Source organism: Salvelinus fontinalis, chromosome 2, assembly GCF_029448725.1.
Source record: "Salvelinus fontinalis isolate EN_2023a chromosome 2, ASM2944872v1, whole genome shotgun sequence".
Taxonomy (NCBI): domain Eukaryota; kingdom Metazoa; phylum Chordata; class Actinopteri; order Salmoniformes; family Salmonidae; genus Salvelinus; species Salvelinus fontinalis.
In genome coordinates this window covers 91206272-91228771 of record NC_074666.1, presented here as the reverse complement: position 1 = coordinate 91228771, position 22500 = coordinate 91206272, and the positions used below count along the sequence as shown (strand labels likewise).

Genomic DNA, 22500 nt, shown 5'->3' with positions numbered 1-22500 from the left:
GTGTGTGTGTGTGTGTGTGTGTGTGTGTGTGTGTGTGTGTGTGTGTGTGTGTGTTTGTGTATGTGTTCATCTGGCATATTCTTGTTTGTTTGCTTATTCGGCAGCGATGCATTATTGATGGGCAATGTTCTTGCTGGTTGGATAACTTTGGACTGAGAGGAGAGGTTGTTGTTGTGATGCCAGAGGAGAGGTTGTTGTTGTGATGCCAGAGGAGATGTTGTTGTTGTGATGCCAGAGGAGATGTTGTTGTTGTTGTGATGCCAGAGGAGATGTTGTGGTGTGATGCCAGAAGAGATGTTGTTGTTGGTGTGATGCCAGAGGAAATGTTGTTGTTGTGATGCCAGAAGAGATGTTGTTGTTGTTGTGATGCCAGAGGAGATGTTGTTGTTGTTGTGATGGCAGAGGAGTTGTTGTTGTTGTGATTTCAGAGGAGATGTTGTTGTTGTGATGCCAGAGGAGATGTTGTTGTTGTGATGCCAGAGGAGATGTTGTTGTTGTGATGCCAGAAGAGATGTTGTTGTTGTTGTTGTGATGCCAGAGGAGATGTTGTGGTGTGATGCCAGAGGAGATGTTGTGGTGTGATGCCAGAGGAGATGTTGTGGTGTGATGCCATAGGAGATGTTGTTGTTGTGATGCCAGAGGAGATGTTGTGGTGTGATGCCAGAGGAGATGTTGTGGTGTGATGCCAGAGGAGATGTTGTTGTTGTGATGCCAGAGGAGATGTTGTTGTTGTGATGCCAGAGGAGATGTTGTTGTTGTGATGCCAGAGGAGATGTTGTGGTGTGATGCCAGAGGAGATGTTGTTGTTGTGATGCCAGAGGAGATGTTGTGGTGTGATGCCAGAGGAGAGGTTGTTGTTGTGATGCCAGAGGAGATGGTGTTGTTGTGATGCCAGAGGAGATGTTGTGGTGTGATGCCAGAGGAGATGTTGTTGTTGTGATGCCAGAGGAGATGTTGTGGTGTGATGCCAGAGGAGATGTTGTGGTGTGATGCCAGAGAAGATGTTTTGGTGTGATGCCAGAGGAGATGTTGTGGTGTGATGCCAGAGGAGATGTTGTGGTGTGATGCCAGAGGAGATGTTGTGGTGTGATGCCAGAGGAGATGTTGTGGTGTGATGCCAGAGGAGATGTTGTGGTGTGATGCCAGAGGAGATGTTGTGGTGTGATGCCAGAGGAGATGTTGTTGTTGTGATGCCAGAGGAGATGTTGTTGTTGTGATGCCAGAGGAGATGTTGTTGTTGTGATGCCAGAGGAGAGGTTGTTGTGGTGTGATGCCAGAGGAGATGTTGTGGTGTGATGCCAGAGGAGATGTTGTGGTGTGATGCCAGAGGAGATGTTGTGGTGTGATGCCAGAGGAGATGTTGTTGTTGTGATGCCAGAGGAGAGGTTGTTGTTGTGATGCCAGAGGAGAGGTTGTTGTTGTGATGCCAGAGGAGATGTTGTTGTTGTGATGTCAGTCTGTTTGTCTGGTATACTGCACATTATATATCAATGAACTACCACTTTTTATTATAGAATTGGTGTTAAATAACCACGTTCTGTAGATGTAAATGTTTGTATATAAAATACCACCTATTTGTTTATTGACTAAGATGTAGTATTGGGTTATTGGGTAATCAAATGGTGTTGGAAGCAGAACTGAATTTGATTTAGTCACAATCTAACTGTCCACTGGTTCTGGAAGAATACCTGGTCATATTGGAGGGGTTGAGTTGTGAATATATATATATATATGAGACATATTGGAGGGGTTGAGTTGTGAATAAATATATATATATATATATATATATATATATATATGAGACACATATTGGAGGGTTGAGTTGTGAATAAATAAGTATATATATATATATATATATCTATGATACACATATTGGAGGGTTGAGTTGTGAATAAATATATATATATATCTATGATACACATATTGGAGGGTTGAGTTGTGATTAAATATATATATATGAGACATATTGGAGGGGTTGAGTTGTGAATAAATATATATATATATATATATATATGAGACACATATTGGAGGGTTGAGTTGTGAATAAATAAATATATATATATATATATATATGATACACATATTGGAGGGTTGAGTTGTGAATAAATATATATACACTGCTCAAAAAAATAAAGGGAACACTTAAACAACACAATGTAACTCCAAGTCAATCACACCTCTGTGAAATCAAACTGTCCACTTAGGAAGCAACACTGATTGACAATAAATTTCACATGCTGTTGTGCAAATGGAATAGACAAAAGGTGGAAATTATAGGCAATTAGCAAGACACCCCCAATAAAGGAGTGATTCTGCAGGTGGTGACCACAGACCACTTCTCAGTTCCTATGCTTCCTGGCTGATGTTTTGGTCACTTTTGAATGCTGGCGGTGCTCTCACTCTAGTGGTAGCATGAGACGGAGTCTACAGCCCACACAAGTGGCTCAGGTAGTGCAGCTCATCCAGGATGGCACATCAATGCGAGCTGTGGCAAGAAGGTTTGCTGTGTCTGTCAGCGTAGTGTCCAGAGCATGGAGGCACTACCAGGAGACAGGCCAGTACATCAGGAGACGTGGAGGAGGCCGTAGGAGGGCAACAACCCAGCAGCAGGACCGCTACGTCCGCCTTTGAGCAGGAGGAGCACTGCCAGAGCCCTGCAAAATGACCTCCAGCAGGCCACAAATGTGCATGTGTCTGCTCAAACGGTCAGAAACAGACTCCATGAGGGTGGTATGAGGGCCCAACGTCCACAGGTGGGGGTTGTGCTTACAGCCCAACACCGTGCAGGACGTTTGGCATTTGCCAGAGAACACCAAGATTGGCAAATTCGCCACTGGCGCCCTGTGCTCTTCACAGATGAAAGCAGGTTCACACTCTGCACATGAGCACATGTGACAGACGTGACAGAGTCTGGAGACGCCGTGGAGAACGTTCTGCTGCCTGCAACATCCTCCAGCATGACCGGTTTGGCGGTGGGTCAGTCATGGTGTGGGATGGCATTTCTTTGTGGGGCCGCACAGCCCTCCATGTGCTCGCCAGAGGTAGCCTGACTGCAATAAGGTACCGGGATGAGATCCTCAGAGCCCTTGTGAGACCATATGCTGACACATGCACATTTGTGGCCTGCTGGAGGTCATTTTGCAGGGCTCTGGCAGTGCTCCTCCTGCTCAAAGGTGGAGGTAGCAGTCCTGCTGCTGGGTTGTTGCCCTCCTACGGCCTCCTCCACGTCTCCTGATGTACTGGCCTGTCTCCTGGTAGCGCCTCCATGCTCTGGACACTACGCTGACAGACACAGCAAACCTTCTTGCCACAGCTCGCATTGATGTGCCATCCTGGATGAGCTGCACTACCTGAGCCACTTGTGTGGGATGTAGACTCCGTCTCATGCTACCACTAGAGTGAAAGCACCGCCAGCATTCAAAAGTGACCAAAACATCAGCCAGGAAGCATAGGAACTGAGAAGTGGTCTGTGGTCACCACCTGCAGAATCACTCCTTTATTGGGGGTGTCTTGCTAATTGCCTATAATTTCCACCTTTTGTCTATTCCATTTGCACAACAGCATGTAAAATTTATTGTCAATCAGTGTTGCTTCCTAAGTGGACAGTTTGATTTCACAGAAGTGTGATTGACTTGGAGTTACATTGTGTTGTTTAAGTGTTCCCTTTATTTTTTTGAGCAGTGTATATATATATCTATGATACACATATTGGAGGGGTTGAGTTGTGAATAAATATATATATATATATGAAACACATTTCACAGGGTTCTTTCCTGGTGTCTGTTCAAATGGATTCCAACTAAACAAACACACAGCAAACTGTCTCTGGTCTCAGGACTGATTTAAAACAAAACGATGCTTATAATAATGAGTAAACATAAGTTATTTCGTAATAAAGTAGCAATAGTAAAGTAATAAACCATTTTAAACAGGAAGCTTTAAATTGAACTTCAAATCAAACTCACATTTCTGGAGACCTGAGAGAGACACATGAAAGTCTTTGTTGTTATCATTACAGTCAGTGAAGTGGTCTGTTGTCTCAGTCTGTTGATATCATTACAGTCAGTGAAGTGGTCTGTTGATATCATTACAGTCAGTGAAGTGGTCTGTTGTCAGCCTGTTGTTATCATTACAGTCAGTGAAGTGGTCTGTTGTCAGCCTGTTGATATCATTACAGTCAGTGAAGTGGTCTGTTGTCAGTCTGTTGATATCATTACAGTCAGTGAAGTGGTCTGTTGATATCATTACAGTCAGTGAAGTGGTCTGTTGTCAGTCTGTTGATATCATTACAGTCAGTGAAGTGGTCTGTTGATATCATTACAGTCAGTGAAGTGGTCTGTTGTCTCAGTCTGTTGATATCATTACAGTCAGTGAAGTGGTCTGTTGTCTCAGTCTGTTGATATCATTACAGTCAGTGAAGTGGTCTGTTGTCAGTCTGTTGATATCATTACAGTCAGTGAAGTGGTCTGTTGTCAGTCTGTTGATATCATTACAGTCAGTGGAGTGGTCTGTTGTCAGTCTGTTGATATCATTACAGTCAGTGAAGTGGTCTGTTGTCAGTCTGTTGATATCATTACAGTAAGTGGAGTGGTCTGTTGAAATCATTACAGTCAGTGAAGTGGTCTGTTGTCCCAGACTGTTGATATCATTACAGTCAGTGAAGTGGTCTGTTGATGTCATTACAGTCAGTGAAGAGGTCTGTTGTCAGTCTGTTGTTATCATTACAGTCAGTGAAGTGGTCTGTTGTCTCAGTCTGTTGATATCATTACAGTCAGTGAAGTGGTCTGTTGTCAGTCTGTTGTTATCATTACAGTCAGTGATGTGGTCTGTTGTCAGTCTGTTGATATCATTACAGTCAGTGAAGTGGTCTGTTGTCTCAGAGGATAAGTCTTGGTCTGTAGTAATGGCGTAATCTTGGTCTGTTGATATCGTTTCAAGTCACTACAGACGTCTTAGTCTGTCTTGGATTTTCAAATATTTTATCGTAATAATATTTTGACTATAGTATTTATTTTTATAGTATGTATGTTTCTTTGTTTTAGAGGAAGTTAGATGCTATTTGTCTCCAGTTGATTTGATATGAAACGTATTAAGGTCAGAGGACGAGACAGAGAGAATAGAATGCCTTCATCAGATCTATATGAATACAGACGACATCCCCAGCCATCCAGATAGCTTTACAACTCATCTCTGCTCTCCCATGCAGACTTATAGAACAATAACCATTGATTTGTGTTCGTGGTTTTCATCTAATAAGATCTCAGCGTCCTCCTCCACTCCTGTGTGTGTGTGTGTGTGTGTGTGTGTGTGTGTGTGTGTGTGTGTGTGTGTGTGTGTGTGTGTGTGTGTGTGTGTGTGTGTGCGCCCTGATGATACACCTCCTCCCCCTGGCCCGTGGGTTTACCGTGCGTTACAGCCGAGTGATGCTTAATCTACTGACTCCTCTCATCCCTCTCTCTTCCTCTCCTTCATTCTCATTCGTTCCCACTAAGTGTATGAATGAGAGGCGCTTTGTAAGCGATCCACAGACACAGCGCACCCTCCTCCCCTCGCTCTGGAAATCAATGCTTTGTTGCAGATGATGGAGTGTTTTGTTACTGTGACTCCTGGCTCTAGCTCTCATTGCTCTCCCTCAGACAGATCGCTGCGGTACTGGAGATGGCTGATTGAATTTATCTGAACATAACGCGCCTAAATAGGTTTCCCCACTTGTATATGAGCCAGGCTGCGGAGAGGCTGAACGAGAGAGGAAGGGACTGAGGTAATGAGAAGAGAGAGAGATAGAGAGGAAGGGACTGAGGTAATGAGAAGAGAGACAGAGAGGAAGGGACTGAGGTAATGAGAAGAGAGAGAGAGAGGGGAAGGGACTGAGGTAATGAGAAGAGAGAGAGAGAGACAGAGAGGAAGGGACTGAGGTAATGAGAAGAGAGAGAGACAGAGAGGACGGGACTGAGGTAATGAGAAGAGAGAAAGATAGAGAGGAAGGGACTGAGGTAATGAGAAGAGAGAGAGAGAGAGAGGAAGGGACTGAGGTAATGAGAAGAGAGACAGAGAGGACGGGACTGAGGTAATGAGAAGAGAGAGAGATAGAGAGGAAGGGACTGAGGTAATGAGAAGAGAGAGAGACAGAGAGGACGGGACTGAGGTAATGAGAAGAGAGAGAGAGGGGAAGGGACTGAGGTAATGAGAAGAGAGAGAGACAGACAGAGAGGAAGGGACTGAGGTAATGAGAAGAGAGAGAGAGAGGGGAAGGGACTGAGGTAATGAGAAGAGAGAGAGACAGAGAGGACGGGACTGAGGTAATGAGAAGAGAGAGAGAGAGGGGAAGGGACTGAAGTAATGAGAAGAGAGAGAGATAGAGAGGAAGGGACTGAGGTAATGAGAAGAGAGACAGAGAGGAAGGGACTGAGGTAATGAGAAGAGAGAGAGACAGAGAGGAAGGGACTGAGGTAATGAGAAAAGAGAGAGAGAGGAAGGGACTGAGGTAATGAGAAGAGAGAGAGAGAGGGGAAGGGACTGAGGTAATGAGGAGAGAGAGAGAGAGTGGAAGGGACTGAGGTAATGAGAAGAGAGAGAGAGAGGGGAAGGGACTGAGGTAATGAGAAGAGAGAGAGAGAGGGGGAAGGGACTGAGGTAATGAGAAGAGAGACAGCCAGAGACAGTAAGACAAAATGATGGTGTTCTAGTTGCCAGGACCATAAATACAAATTCCACCTAGACACCGTCTCCCTTGGGAGAAGAATAAACTATACCTACCTCGGCCTAAACATCCGCACCACAGGTAACTTCCACAAAGCTGCAAACCATCTGTGAGACATGGCAAGAGAGCCATAAAATTTGACTTCCCATTTAGGATTTGGCAAAACATACTTGAATCAGTTATAGAACCCATTGCCCTTTATGGTTGTGAGGTCTGGGGTCTGCTCACCAACCAAGAATTCACAAAATGGGACAGACACCAAATTGAGGCTCTGCATGCAGAATTCTGCAACAACATCCACTGTGTACAATGTAAAACAACAGATAATGCATGCAGAGACGAATTAGAATGATTTCCTGTTAATTATTCAAATCCAGAAAAGAGCAATTAAATTCTTCCATAACAAAAATCTCACCTACAGAGAGACGAGTCCCCTCTTCCTATTGGTCCTGGGGTTCTGTTCACAAACACACCCCACAGAGCCCCAGGACAGCAACACAATTAGACCCAACCAAATCATGAGAAAACAAAAAGATAATTACTTGAAACATTGGAAAGAATTTACAGAAAAACAGAGCAAACTGCAATGTTATTTGGCCCTAAATAGAGAGCAGAATACCTGACCACTGTGACTGATCAAAAATTAAGTAAAGCTTTGAAAATGTACAGACTGTCTCTCAAGAGAAGACAGGCTATGTGCACACTGCCCACAAAATGAGGTGGAAACTGAGCTGCACTTCCTAACCTCCTGCCAAATGTATGACCATATTAGAGACACATATTTCCCTCAGATTACACAGACCCATAAAACACTTGAAAACAAAACCAATTTTGATAAACTCCCATATCTACTAGCAGCTAGATTAGTGACACGTTGCCATGGGAACAACCAGTGGAGCACAAACACTGTAAGTACAACCTGTTTTTGGATGCATTTTGCCTTTCCTACTTCAACACTGTTGTTACGTTACCCAGCTAGAAAACCAAATAATGTCGCTCAGGCAGAAGAGGGAACTAACAAAGAGTCATTCATCTAAACAACCAGAATGAAACAGGTCTGGTTTTAGGAGGGGTTCTGAAAGACACTCGTGGGGGTGTCCTCTGAATGTTGACTAGCAACAACAACTGGGACCTACATGACACCCACCGTGAGACCCACTACATTTACCAAGAACAGGCAAACAAAATAAAAACCCACACCAAACTGAAAGACAGGAAGCAAACCACAAAGTTGAAGGAAAACAAAATCATGGAAAACAGATAAAGGATTGTCTAACAATCAAATAGGGAGAGACAACTAGAGGAGTTAACCCTCCACATCTATCAAGACAACTAGAGGAGTTAACCCTCCACATCTATCTAGACAACTAGAGGAGTTAACCATCCACATCTATCAAGACAACTAAAGGTGTTAACCCTCCACATCTATCAAGACAACTAGAGGAGTTAACCCTCCACATCTACCAAGACAACTAAAGGAGTTAACCCTCCACATCTACCAAGACAACTAAAGGTGTTAACCCTCCACATCTATCAAGACAACTAGAGGAGTTAACCCTCCACATCTATCAAGACAACTAGAGGAGTTAACCCTCCACATCTATCAAGACAACTAAAGGAGTTAACCCTCCACATCTATCAAGACAACTAGAGGAGTTAACCCTCCGCATCTATCAAGACAACTAGAGGAGTTAACCCTCCACATCTATCAAGACAACTAAAGAGTTAACCCTCCACATCTCTCAAGACAACTAAAGACGTTAACCCTCCACATCTCTCAAGACAACTAAAGGAGTTAACCCTCCACATCTATCAAGACAACTAGAGGAGTTAACCCTCCACATCTACCAAGACATCTAAAGGAATTAACCCTCCACATCTATCAAAGACAACTCAAGGTGTTAACCCTCCACATATATCAAGACAACTAAAGGAGTTAACCCTCCGCATCTATCAAGACAACTAGAGGAGTTAACCCTCCACATCTACCAAGACAACTAAAGGAGTTAACCCTCCACATCTACCAAGACAACTAGAGGAGTTACCCCTCCACATCTACCAAGACAACTAAATGTGTTAACCCTCCACATCTACCAAGACAACTAAAGGAGTTAAACCTCCACATCTATCAAGACAACTAAAGGAGTTAACCCTCCACATCTATCAAGACAACTAAAGGTGTTAACCCTCCACATCTATCAAGACAACTAAAGAGTTAACCCTCCACATCTATCAAGACAACTAGAGGAGTTAACCCTCCACATCTCTCAAGACAACTAGAGGAGTTAACCCTCCACATCTATCAAGACAACTAAAGGAGTTAACCCTCCACATCTCTCAAGAAAACTAAAGGAGTTAACCCTCCACATCTACCAAGACAACTAAAGGAGTTAACCCTCCACATCTACCAAGACAACTAGAGGAGTTAACCCTTCACGTCTATGTAGACAACTAAAGGTGTTAACCCTCCACATCTCTCAATACAACTAAAGTAGTTAAACCTCCACATCTCTCAAGACAACTAAAGGAGTTAACCCTCCACATCTCTCAAGACAACTAAAGGAGTTAACCCTCCACATCTATCAAGACAACTAGAGGAGTTAACCCTCCACATCTATCAAGACAACTAGAGGAGTTAACCCTCCACATCTACCAAGACATCTAAAGGAGTTAACCCTCCACATCTACCAAGACAACTAATGGAATTAACCCTCCACATCTACCAAGACAACTAGAGGTGTTAACCCTCCACATCTCTCAAGACAACTAAAGGAGTTAACCCTTCACATCTCTCAAGACAACTAGAGTAGTTAACCCTCCACATCTCTCAAGACAACTAAAGGAGTTAACCCTCCACATCTATCAAGACAACTAGAGGAGTTAACCCTCCACATCTATCAAGACAACTAGAGGAGTTAACCCTCCACATCTACCAAGACATCTAAAGGAGTTAACCCTCCACATCTACCAAGACAACTAATGGAATTAACCCTCCACATCTACCAAGACACCTAGAGGTGTTAAGCCTCCACATCTCTCAAGACAACTAAAGGAATTAACCCTCCACATCTACCAAGACAACTAAAGGAGTTAACCCTCCACATCTATCAAGACAACTGGAGGAGTTAACCCTCCACATCTATCAAGACAACTAAAGTAGTTAACCCTCCACATCTACCAAGATAACTAAAGGAGTTAACCCTCCACATCTACCAAGACAACTAAAGGAGTTAACCCTCCACATCTTTCAAGACAACTAAAGGTGTTAACCCTCCACATCTATCAAGACAACTAGAGGTGTTAACCCTCCACATCTATCAAGACAACTAGAGGAGTTAACCCTCCACATCTACCAAGACAACTAGAGGAGTTAACCCTCCACATCTATCAAGACAACTAAAGGAGTTAACCCTCCACATCTATCAAGACATCTAAAGGTGTTAACCCTCCACATCTATCAAGACAATTGGAGCACTGGGCCAGACTCTCTTAAATATCACCTGTGCCAGACTCTCTTAAATGTCACCTGGGCCAGACTCTCTTAAATATCACCTGGGCCAGACTCTCTTAAATATCACCTGGGCCAGACTCTCTTAAATATCACCTGGGCCAGACACTATTAAATATCACCTGGGGCAGACTCTCTTAAATATCACCTGGGCCAGACTGTTACGGCTGTCGCTCTCCTCATCCTCAGACGAGGTGAGGAGAGAAGGATCTTCAGACCAAAATGCAGCTTGTGGGAAATAAGCCATCTTTTTATTTATAAACGAAAACTGATGAAGATGGCAATACGAAAACAAACACTATAACAAACTTACAAAATAAGAAAACGACGTAGAACGAAACCTGAACATAAACTCACATCACTAAACGTAAACTCACGGACAGGAACGTTACATCAAAACGCACGAACAGCCAAACAGCCCCGTAAGTGAATAACATCGACAACACGAGAGACATCACAGGAGACAATCACCCACCAACAAACAGTGAGAACGCCCTACCTAAATATGACTCTTAATTAGAGGAAAACGCAAACCACCTGCCTCTAATCAAGAGCCATACCAGGTAACCCAACACCAACATAGAAACAGATAACATAGACTGCCCACCCAAAACACATGCCCTGACCATAAACACATAAAAAACAACATAAAACAGGTCAGGACTGTTACACAGACGCTCTTAAATATCACCTGGGCCAGACACTCTTAAATATCACCTGGGCCAGACGCTCTTAAATATCACCTGGGCCAGACGCTCTTAAATATCACCTGGGCCAGACGTTCTTAAATATCACCTGGGCCAGACATTCTTAAAAATCACCTGGACCAGACTCTCTTAAATATCACCTGGGCCAGCCGCTCTTAAATATCACCTGGGCCAGCCGCTCTTAAATATCACCTGGGCCAGACATTCTTAAAAATCACCTGGACCAGACTCTCTTAAATATCACCTGGGCCAGCACAGGTGAAACACCTTCCCACTAAAGAGATGGCAAACAGCACAGGTGTAACACATACTGACTAACGAGGTGACACCAATCGGTGCTTCCTACGTGCTAACAAGCTATACGTGCTAAAGTCCAACCTCAAAATATAAATTGAAAAACCAAAGCCTGTAACACTGTTTATAGCCAATAATATAACATTTGAAATGTCTATTTTCTTTTAAAACTTTTGTGAGAGTAATATTTATGGTACCTTTCTGTATATTGATTATATCTAATTGTTAAAGTTCCCTTGTTTTTGGACTATTCCACTTTCTTTGGCAATGTAAATACATATTACCAATGTCAATAAAGCCCGTTGAATGTAATTGAGAGAGAGAAAGAGAGCGACAGAGAGGTGGAGGAGGGGAAGAAAGCGTCCCTGCCTCCCGTCAGTCCCGTCTCCAGGTGATATGTTGTCACCAGGTGATATGTTGGAGAGTAAATCACAGCAGCAGGATAAACACAGCAGCATGTCTGAGGAGGTCACAGCTATTTGGGGTGACATTTTGGTCAAGTCACTGCAGGGAGAGGAAGGGGGAGGCGAGAGGAAGGGGGAAAGGAGGGTGAAGAGGGAGGCCAGGGGAGAGGAAGGGGGAGGCGATGAGGATGGGGGAGGCCAGGGGAGAGGAAGGGGGAGGCGAGGAGAGGAGAGGGGAGGCGAGGAAGAGGGAGGGGAGGAGGATGGGGAAGGCCAGGGGAGAGGAGGATGGGGGAGGCCAGGGGAGGGAATGGGAGGGGAGGAGGATGGGGGAGGCCAGGGGAGAGGAAGGGGGAGGCGAGGGGAGGGAGTGGGAGGGGAGGAGGATGGGGGAGGCCAGGGGAGAGGAAGGGGGAGGCGAGGGGGGGGGGGGGGGGGCGAGGAAGAGTGAGGGGAGGAGGATGGGGGAGGCCAGGAGAGAGGGAGGGGGAAGAGGGAGGGTAGATTATATTTATTGTGTTTGATTGTCCTCGTGTTTTGGGTGATACGGTTTCTCAGAGATAGCTGGGTTGTGTCCTAAATAGCAGTCTCTGTTCAAAAGTAGTGCACTATATATGGAATAGGGTGCCTGTTGGGATCAATACCTGGCCATCTGCTGGGGGATGTTGACATGTTTTTCACTGCTGATGTTGAGAGTTTCTCATGTAATGTGGGAGATTTGGGTGGGTTTTGTTTCAGGGTGTGAGGGATTTGTTTCATGGTGTGTGGGTTTTGATTCATGGTGTGGGGGTTTTGTTTCAGGGTGTGAGGGTTTTGTTTCAGGGTGTGAGGGTTTTGTTTCAGGGTGTGGGGGTTTTGTTTCAGGGTGTGAGGGTTTTGTTTCAGGGTGTGAGGGTTTTGTTTCAGGGTGTGAGGGGTTTGTTTCAGGGTGTGAGGGTTTTGTTTCAGGGTGTGAGGGTTTTGTTTCATGGTGTGTGGGTTTTGTTTCATGGTGTGTGGGTTTTGTTTCAGGGTGTGAGGGTTTTGTTTCAGGGTGTGAGGGTTTTGTTTCAGGGTGTGAGGGTTTTGTTTCAGGGTGTGAGGGGTTTGTTTCAGGGTGTGAGGGTTTTGTTTCATGGTGTGTGGGTTTTGTTTCATGGTGTGTGGGTTTTGTTTCATGGTGTGAGGGTTTTGTTTCAGGGTGTGAGGGTTTTGTTTCAGGGTGTGAGGGTTTTGTTTCATGGTGTGTGGGTTTTGTTTCATGGTGTGTGGGTTTTGTTTCAGGGTGTGGGGGTTTTGTTTCATGGTGTTTGTGGGTTTTGTTTCATGGTGTGTGGGTTTTGTTTCATGGTGTGGGGGTTTTGTTTCAGGGTGTGGGGGTTTTGTTTCATGGAGTGTGGGTTTCGTTCATGGTCTGTGGGTTTTGTTTCATAGTGTGGGGGCTTTGTTTCAGGGTGTGTGTGGGTTTTGTTTCAGGGTGTGGGGGTTTTGTTTCATGGAGTGTGGGTTTCGTTCATGGTCTGTGGGTTTTGTTTCATAGTGTGGGGGTTTTGTTTCAGGGTGTGTGTGGGTTTTGGTTCAGGGTGTGGGGGTTTTGTTTCATGGAGTGTGGGTTTTGTTCATGGTCTGTGGGTTTTGTTTCATAGTGTGGGGGTTTTGTTTCAGGGTGTGTGTGGGTTTTGTTTCAGGGTGTGGGGGTTTTGTTTCAGGGTGTGTGTGGGTTTTGTTTCAGGGTGTGTGTGTTATCCAGAGTAACGGATGCTGGCTGAAGTGACTGTTGGTAGTTTTATTAAAAGCAATCAGTCTGAATTTAATGATTCATTTATTTTAGGGGATCCTGAGAATAATACGTGCATATAAATCATATATACGTAGATCAATATTAACACATATATAAACATATTATATATAGATCAATAATAACACATATATATATAAACATATTATATATAGATCAATAATATACACATATATAAACATAGATCTGTCACGTTCTGACCTTAGTTCCTTTGTTTTGTCTTTTGTTTTAGTATGGTCAGGGCGTGAGTTGGGTGGGTTGTCTATGTTAGTATTTCTATGATTTTCTATTTCTGTGTTTGGCCTGATATGGTTCTCAATCAGAGGCAGCTGTCAATCGTTGTCCCTGATTGGGAACCATATTTAGGTGGCCTGTTTTCTGTTGGGGTTGGTGGGTGGTTGTTTTCAGTCTTTGTGTGTCTCCACCAGACAGAACTGTTTTCGGTCTTCCTTTTTGTTTCACTTTGTTAGTTTGTATTTTGTTGTATTCATTCTTATTAAAAGTCCTTATGGATACGTACCACGCTGCGCATTGGTCTTCCGATCCTTCCTCCTACTCCTCATCAGAGGAGGAAGAAGAAAGCCGTTACAAGATCAATAATAACACATATATAAACATATTATATATAGATCAATAATGACACATATATAAACATATTATATATAGATCAATAATAACACATATATAAACATATTATATATAGATCAATAATAACACATATATAAACATATTATATATAGATCAATAATATACATATATATAAACATATTATATATAGATCAATAATATACATATATATAAACATATTATATATAGATCAATAATATACATATTTATATAACATATTATATATAGATCAATAATGACACATATATAAACATATTATATATAGATCAATAATAACACATATATAAACATATTATATATAGATCAATAATATACATATATATAAACATATTATATATAGATCAATAATATACATATTTATATAACATATTATATATAGATCAATAAAGACACATATATAAACATATTATATATAGATCAATAATAACACATATATAAACATATTATATATAAATCAATAATAACACATATATAAACATATTATATATAGATCAATATTAACACATGTATAAAACATATATAGATCAACAATAACACATATAAACAAATTATATATAGATCAATATTAACACATTTATAAACATATTATATATAGATCAATATTAACACATGTATAAACATATATAGATCAATATTATGCATACATAAATATATATAGATCAATAATAACACATACATAAATATATATAGATCAATAATAACACATACATAAACAAACATTTACTGTAATAGACATTTATGGGGTTTGTAATAGACATTTATGGGGTTTGTAATAGACATTTACTATAATAGACATTTACTGTAATAGACATTTATGGGGTTTGTAATGGACATTTACTATAATAGACATTTATGGGGTTTGTAATAGACATTTACTGTAATAGACATTTATGGGGTTTGTAATAGACATTTACTGTAATAGACATTTACTGTAATAGACATTTATGGGGTTTGTAATAGACATTTACTGTAATAGACATTTATGGGGTTTGTAATGGACATTTACTATAATAGACATTTATGGGGTTTGTAATGGACATTTACTATAATAGACATTTACTGTAATAGACATGTATGGGGTTTGTAATAGACATTTACTATAATAGACATTTATGGGGTTTGTAATGGACATTTACTATAATAGACATTTACTGTAATAGACATGTATGGGGTTTGTAATAGACATTTACTATAATAGACATTTATGGGGTTTGTAATAGACATTTACTGTAATAGACATTTATGGGGTTTGTAATAGACATTTACTGTAATAGACATTCATGGCGTTTGAAATAGACATTTATGGGGTTTGTAATAGACATTTATGGGGTTTGTAAAAGACATTTACTGTAATATACATTTATGGGGTTTTTAATAGACATTTATGGGGTTTGTAATAGACATTTACTGTAATAGACATTTATGGGGTTTGTAATGGACATTTACTATAATAGACATTTATGGGGTTTGTAATAGACATTTACTATAATAGACATTATGGGGTTTGTAATAGACATTTACTGTAATAGACATTTATGGGGTTTGTAATAGACATTTACTGTAATAGACATTTATGGGGTTTGTAATAGACATTTACTGTAATAGACAATTATGGGGTTTGTAAAAGACATTTACTATAATAGACATTTATGGGGTTTGTAAAAGACATTTACTATAATAGACATTTATGGGGTTTGTAATAGACATTTATGGGGTTTGTAATAGACATTTATGGGGTTTGTAATAGACATTTATGGGGTTTGTAATAGACATTTACTGTAATAGACATTTAGATGAACATGAAGTCGTAGTTTAGAAAAATTATACAACTTTCATATTTCCACCTATCAAACGTGTCGTAATTCATTTAATAGTGCATATTTGATTAAGATGTAAATCTGCCTAGGAAATATAGTTCAATGCCCAGGAGAGAAACAGGCTTCTCCTCAGAGCCTGTTAGAAGAGATCATTCGACAGCTGTACCTTAGTTCAATAGCAGAACTGGAAAGGGGAAAACTCATCTTGGATCACAAACATATTTTTTTTATCATTTGCAATTATTATTTTAGTACTTTCTAGAATTTCCCAGGGGTTGAGAATGAAGTTGAATGAAAATGAGAATGTTCTTTAATTAATTAGGTTTGTATTCAGCTAAAAAAGAGGGGGGGGGGAATTATAATTTAAATCCATATTCAAATTGAGGGGTTTGTTTGTGATAGCGCTTCGCTATTCATTAATGTGTCAAATAGCTTTAACCACTACAGTTTTCTGTGCCTGACCCCATCTGGTATAGAGGTCCTGGCTGGCAGGTAGCTTGGCCCCAGTGATGTACTGGTCCGTTCACACTACCCTCTGTAGCGCCTTGCAGTCGAATGCCAAGCAGTTTCCATACCTGGCGGTGATGCAACCAGTCAAGATGCTCTCAATGGTGCAGCTGTAGAACCTTTTGAGGATCTGAGGGCCCATGCCAAATATTTTCAGCGTCCTGAGGGGGAAGAGGCATTGTCGTGCCCTCTTCACAACTGTGTTGGTGTGTTTTGGACCATGATAGGTCCTTAGTGGACACAGAGGAACTTAAAGCTCTCGACCCGTTCCATTACAGCTACCGTCGATGTGAATGGGGACGTGTTCGGCCCTTCGTTTCCTGTAGTCCGCGATCATCTTCTTTGTCTTGCTGACGTTGAGGGAGAGGTTGTTGTTCTGGCACCACACTGCCAGGTCTCAGACCTCCTGCCTAAAGGCTGTCTCATCTTCGTCGTTGATCAGGCCTACCATTGTTTGATCGTTAAAACTCAATGATGGTGTTGGAGTCGTGCGCGGCCACACAGTCGTGGGTGAACAGGGTGTACAGGAGGGGACTAAGCACGCACCCCTGAGGGGCCTCCACGTTGAGGGTCAGTGTGGCTGATGTGTTGTTGCTGCCTACCCTCACCACTTGGGGTGGCCCGTCAGGATGTTGATCTGTAGTCAATGAACAGCTTTCTCACATAGGTGTTCCTCTTATCCAGGTGGGAAAAGGCAGTGTGAAGTATAGTAGAGATTGCGTCATCTGTGGATCTGTTGGGGCGGTATGCAAATTTGAGAGGGTACAGGATGTCTAGGATGATGGTGTTGATGTGAGCCATGACCAGCCTTTCAACTAAAGGTCTGACTGTGGTGGTAGTTTCAACTAAATGTCTGACTCTGTGGTGGTAGCTCCAACTAAATGTCTGACTCTGTGGTGGTAGCTCCAACTAAATGTCTGACTCTGTGGTGGTAGCTCCAACTACAGGTCTGACTCTGTGGTGGTAGCTACAACTACAGGTTTGACTCTGTGGTGGTAGCTGCAACTGAATGTCTGACTCTGTGGTGGTAGCTGCAACTACAGGTCTGACTCTGTGGTGGTAGCTGCAACTACAGGTCTGACTCTGTGGTGGTAGCTCCAACTACAGGTCTGACTCTGTGGTGGTAGTTGCAACTACAGGTCTGACTCTGTGGTGGTAGCTGCAACTACAGGTCTGACTCTGTGGTGGTAGCTCCAACTACAGGTCTGACTCTGTGGTGGTTGCTGCAACTACAGGTCTGACTCTGTGGTGGTAGCTCCAACTACAGGTCTGACTCTGTGGTGGTAGCTGCAACTGAATGTCTGACTCTGTGGTGGTAGCTGCAACTACAGGTCTGACTCTGTGGTGGTAGCTCCAACTACAGGTCTGACTCTGTGGTGGTAGCTCCAACTACAGGTCTGACTCTGTGGTGGTAGCTCCAACTACAGGTCTGACTCTGTGGTGGTAGCTCCAACTACAGGTCTGACTCTGTGGTGGTAGCTCCAACTACAGGTCTGACTCTGTGGTGGTAGCTCCAACTACAGGTCTGACTCTGTGGTGGTAGCTCCAACTACAGGTCTGACTCTGTGGTGGTAGCTCCAACTACAGGTCTGACTCTGTGGTGGTAGCTGCAACTGAATGTCTGACTCTGTGGTGGTATCTCCAACTACAGGTCTGACTCTGTGGTGGTAGCTCCAACTACAGGTCTGACTCTGTGGTGGTAGCTCCAACTACAGGTCTGACTCTGTGGTGGTAGCTGCAACTGAATGTCTGACTCTGTGGTGGTAGCTCCAACTACAGGTCTGACTCTGTGGTGGTAGCTCCAACTACAGGTCTGACTCTGTGGTGGTAGCTCCAACTACAGATCTGACTCTGTGGTGGTAGCTCCAACTAAATGTCTGACTCTGTGGTGGTAGCTACAACTACAGGTCTGACTCTGTGGTGGTAGCTCCAACTACAGGTCTGACTCTGTGGTGGTAGCTGCAACTACAGGTCTGACTCTGTGGTGGTAGCTCCAACTACAGGTATGACTCTGTGGTGGTAGCTCTAACTACAGGTCTGACTCTGTGGTGGTAGCTACAACTACAGGTCTGACTGCAAGAGAAGAGGAGAAAGAGGGGGAGACTAATTCGATGTCCTGTGTTCTAATTCGATGTCCTGTGTGCTTGTCAGGTTGTTGTTGTCAGAGAGCGAGAATGAGTTCTGAAAGATCCAACCAAGCAGAAAAACAGTCCAAGCAGCTATGTCACCATCTCTGTCTGGACTGCCACTGCTACTGCCACACTGCCACTCCCCTTTAGTCCCACTCATCTTCCTCCTCCTCCTTTACTCATTTTACTTATTTCTCTATCTCCTCTTCTCTATCTCCTCTTCCTTCTCTATCTCCTCTTCTCTTTCTTCTCTATCTCCTCTTCTCTTTCTTCTCTATCTCCTCATCTCTTTCTCCTCTTCTCTTTCGTCTCTATCTCCTCTTCTCTATCTCCTCTTCTCTTTCTTCTCTATCTCCTCTTCTCTATCTCCTCTTTCTCCTCTTCTCTGTCTCCTCTATCTCCTCTTCTCTTTCTTCTCTATCTCCTCTTCTCTGTCTCCTATATCTCCTCTTCTCTGTCTCCTCTATCTCCTCTTCTCTTTCTTCTCTATCTCCTCTTCTCTATCTCCTCTTCTCTATCTCCTCTATCTCCTCTTCTCTATCTCCATCTTCTCTTCTCTTTCTTCTCTATCTCCTCATCTCTTTCTCCTCTTTCTTCTCTATCTCCTCTTCTCTATCTCCTCTTCCTTCTCTATCTCCTCTTCTCTTTCTTCTCTATCTCCTCATCTCTTTCTCCTCTTCTCTATCTTCTCTTCTCTATCTCCTCTATCTCCTCTTCTCTTTCTCCTCTATCTCCTCTTCTCTTTCTCTTCTATCTCATCTTCTCTTTCTCATCTTCTCTATCCTCTCCTCTATTTCTCCTCCATCTCACCTTCTCTTTCTCTTCTATCTCCTCTTCTCTTTCTCCTCTATCTCATCTTTCTCTATCTCCTCATTCTCCTTTACCTCCCCTTTCCCTATCTCCCCTTTCCCTATCTCCCCTTTCCCTATCTCCTCTGTCTCTATCTCTTCTTTCTCTATCTCCTCTTTCTCTATCTCCTCTTTCTCTATCTCCTCTTTCTCTATCTTCTCTCCTCTATCTCCTCTTTCCCCATCTCCTCATTCTCCTTTATCTCCTCTTTCTCTATCTCTTCGTTCTCTTTCTTCTCTATCTCCTCATCTCTTTCTCCTCTTCTCTATCTTCTCTTCTCTATCTCCTCTTCTCTTTCTCCTCTATCTCCTCTTCTCTTTCTCCTCTATCTCCTCTTCTCTTTCTCTTCTATCTCATCTTCTCTTTCTCATCTTCTCTATCCTCTCCTCTATTTCTCCTCCATCTCATCTTCTCTTTCTCTTCTATCTCCTCTTCACTTTCTCCTCTATCTCATCTTTCTCTATCTCCTCATTCTCCTTTACCTCCCCTTTCCCTATCTCCCCTTTCCCTATCTCCTCTGTCTCTATCTCTTCTTTCTCTATCTCCTCTTTCCCTATCTCCTCATTCTCCTTTATCTCCTCTTTCTCTATCTCTTCGTTCTCTGTCTCCTCTTTCTCATCTTTCTCTTTCTCTTCTATCTCCTCTTCTCTTTCTCCTCTATCTCATCTTTCTCTATCTCCTCATTCTCCTTTATCTCCCCTTTCCCTATCTCCCCTTTCCATATCTCCTCTGTCTCTATCTCTTCTTTCTCTATCTCCTCTTTCTCTATCTCCTCTTTCTCTATCTCCTCTTTCTCTATCTCTTCTTTCTCTATCTCCTCTTTCTCTATCTCTTCTTTCTCTATCTTCTCTCCTCTATCTCCTCTTTCCCTATCTCCTCATTCTCCTTTATCTCCTCTTTCTCTATCTCTTCGTTCTCTGTCTCCTCTATCTCCTCTTTATCTTCTATCTCCTCTTCTCTTTCTCCTCTATCTCATATTTCTCTATCTCCTCATTCTCCTTTATCTCCCCTTTCCCTATCTCCCCTTTCCCTATCTCCTCTGTCTCTATCTCTTCTTTCTCTATCTCCTCTTTCTCTATCTCTTCTTTCTCTATCTTCTCTCCTCTATCTCCTCTTTCCCTATCTCCTCATTCTCCTTTATCTCCTCTTTCTCTATCTCTTCGTTCTCTGTCTCCTCTATCTCCTCTTTATCTTCTATCTCCTCTTCTCTTTCTCCTCTATCTCATATTTCTCTATCTCCTCATTCTCCTTTATCTCCCCTTTCCCTATCTCCCCTTTCCCTATCTCCTCTGTCTCTATCTCTTCTTTCTCTATCTCCTCTTTCTCTATCTCCTCTTTCTCTATCTCTTCTTTCTCTATCTCCTCTTTCTCTATCTCTTCTTTCTCTATCTCCTCTTTCTCTATCTCCTCTTTCTCTATCTCTTCTTTCTCTATCTCCTCTTTCTCTATCTCCTCTTTCTCTATCTCTTCTTTCTCTATCTCCTCTTTCTCTATCTCCTCTTTCTCTATCTCTTCTTTCTCTATCTCCTCTTTCTCTATCTCTTCTTTCTCTATCTCCTCTTTCTCTATCTTCTCTCCTCTATCTCCTCTTTCCCTATCTCCTCATTCTCCTTTATCTCCTCTTTCTCTATCTCTTCGTTCTCTGTCTCCTCTACCTCCTCTTTCTCTTTCTCATTCCTGCTCTCTGACAACCACAAACTAGGTACAGTACTTTACTCTGCTCTCTCCGGTTTCCAGTCTGTCTATACCTGCATCCAAATAAAGACCAGGGCCATATGGCACCCTATTCCCTACACAGTGCACTACTTTTGACCAGGGCTCTAGTTGAAGGTAGTGTAGTATAAAGGGAATAGGGTGCCATTTGGGGTGCCCCCTATCCCCTCCGTGGTGCAGTAGTAATAGGATGTGTATGCTCGGTGGACTGAGAGGCTACAGTGAAGGATATTAATGGCGTTGCCGTGGCAAAGCTGAGCAGGCAGATAGAGCCGGTCGGTCGGCGACGGAGCTTTACAGCGGGTGACAAATCAATGCGTAGCAGCATTTCCATAATGAATGTCTCTGGCATTCGGCGTAGCTGCTGGAAGTACTGGTGCTGATGCTGCTGCAGTAGCCCCCTGATAAATCACAATTAAAAAAGTATTCATATTAAAATATTTGACGACGCTGGTCTAGTCAGCTATACAGTGCTGCCAACTGACCTGTGGGGGGGGGGGGGGGGGGGGGGGGGGGGGGCGTGCGTGTTTGCATGCACGTGTGTGAATACATGTGAGTGTATGGTACTAGCTTGTGTTTTAGGTTGTAAGTCTCATGCTTTTTTTTACAGCGTTAACAAATCTGTTCACAAACTTCAACAGACATTTCTTTGTTGTGTTTGTGCGTTTCTTGAGCATGTACATGTGTGTGTGGCTGTTTGAGGTCTCAGTCAAAGACCAAAATGGTGGGATTATTGTCCTTTTTGAGGCGGATCAATCGATCTTTGGTAATAACTCTGTCGGAAGTGTGTGGTTGTAACAACAGTGTTGGCAGAAGCTCCAGGGACTTGGCATTTACCTACAAATATCAGCGCTTTGCGGAGCTCCGTGACCAATCACAATATCCCGTCACCCAGCTCCCTGACCAATCACAACCTCCCGCCTGTCAGCTCTCTAACCAATCACAACTTCCCGTTCCCCAGCTCTCGTGATGTTGTCCACCGTGCTCTGCCGAGTCCCCATCAACCGGATGTTCCGGTTGTGACATGACTTCCACTTTGGACGTTAACAAGGCGACATTCCATCTCAACTCCTCCACATTTACTGAATTGGTTGAACAGTGCAGAAGAGAACCTCCTGACACTTTGTTTTCTTCTAAACCAGTATGTCAGACATCTAGTTCCAGGCGTTTGTTTTCTTCTGGACCAGTATGTCAGACATCTAGTTCCAGGTGTTTGTTGTCTTCTAGACCAGTATGTCAGACATCTAGTTCAAGGTGTTTGTTGTCTTCTAGATCAGTATATCAGACATCTAGTTCCAGGTGTTTGTTTTCTTCTAGACCAGTATGTCAGACATCTAGTTCCAGGTGTTTGTTTTCTTCTAGACCAGTATGTCAGACATCTAGTTCCAGGTGTTTGTTGTCTTCTAGACCAGTATGTCAGACATCTAGTTCAAGGTGTTTGTTTTCTTCTAGACCAGTATGTCAGACA

General features: G+C 42.8%; 1 protein-coding gene across 4 annotated transcripts in view; it reads left to right on the top strand.

Moving 5' to 3' along the window:
* LOC129831640 (RNA binding protein fox-1 homolog 1-like) overlaps positions 1–22500 on the top strand; it is a gene marked incomplete at its 3' end in the record, with an annotated part of 342155 nt that overhangs the window by 142149 nt on the left and 177506 nt on the right.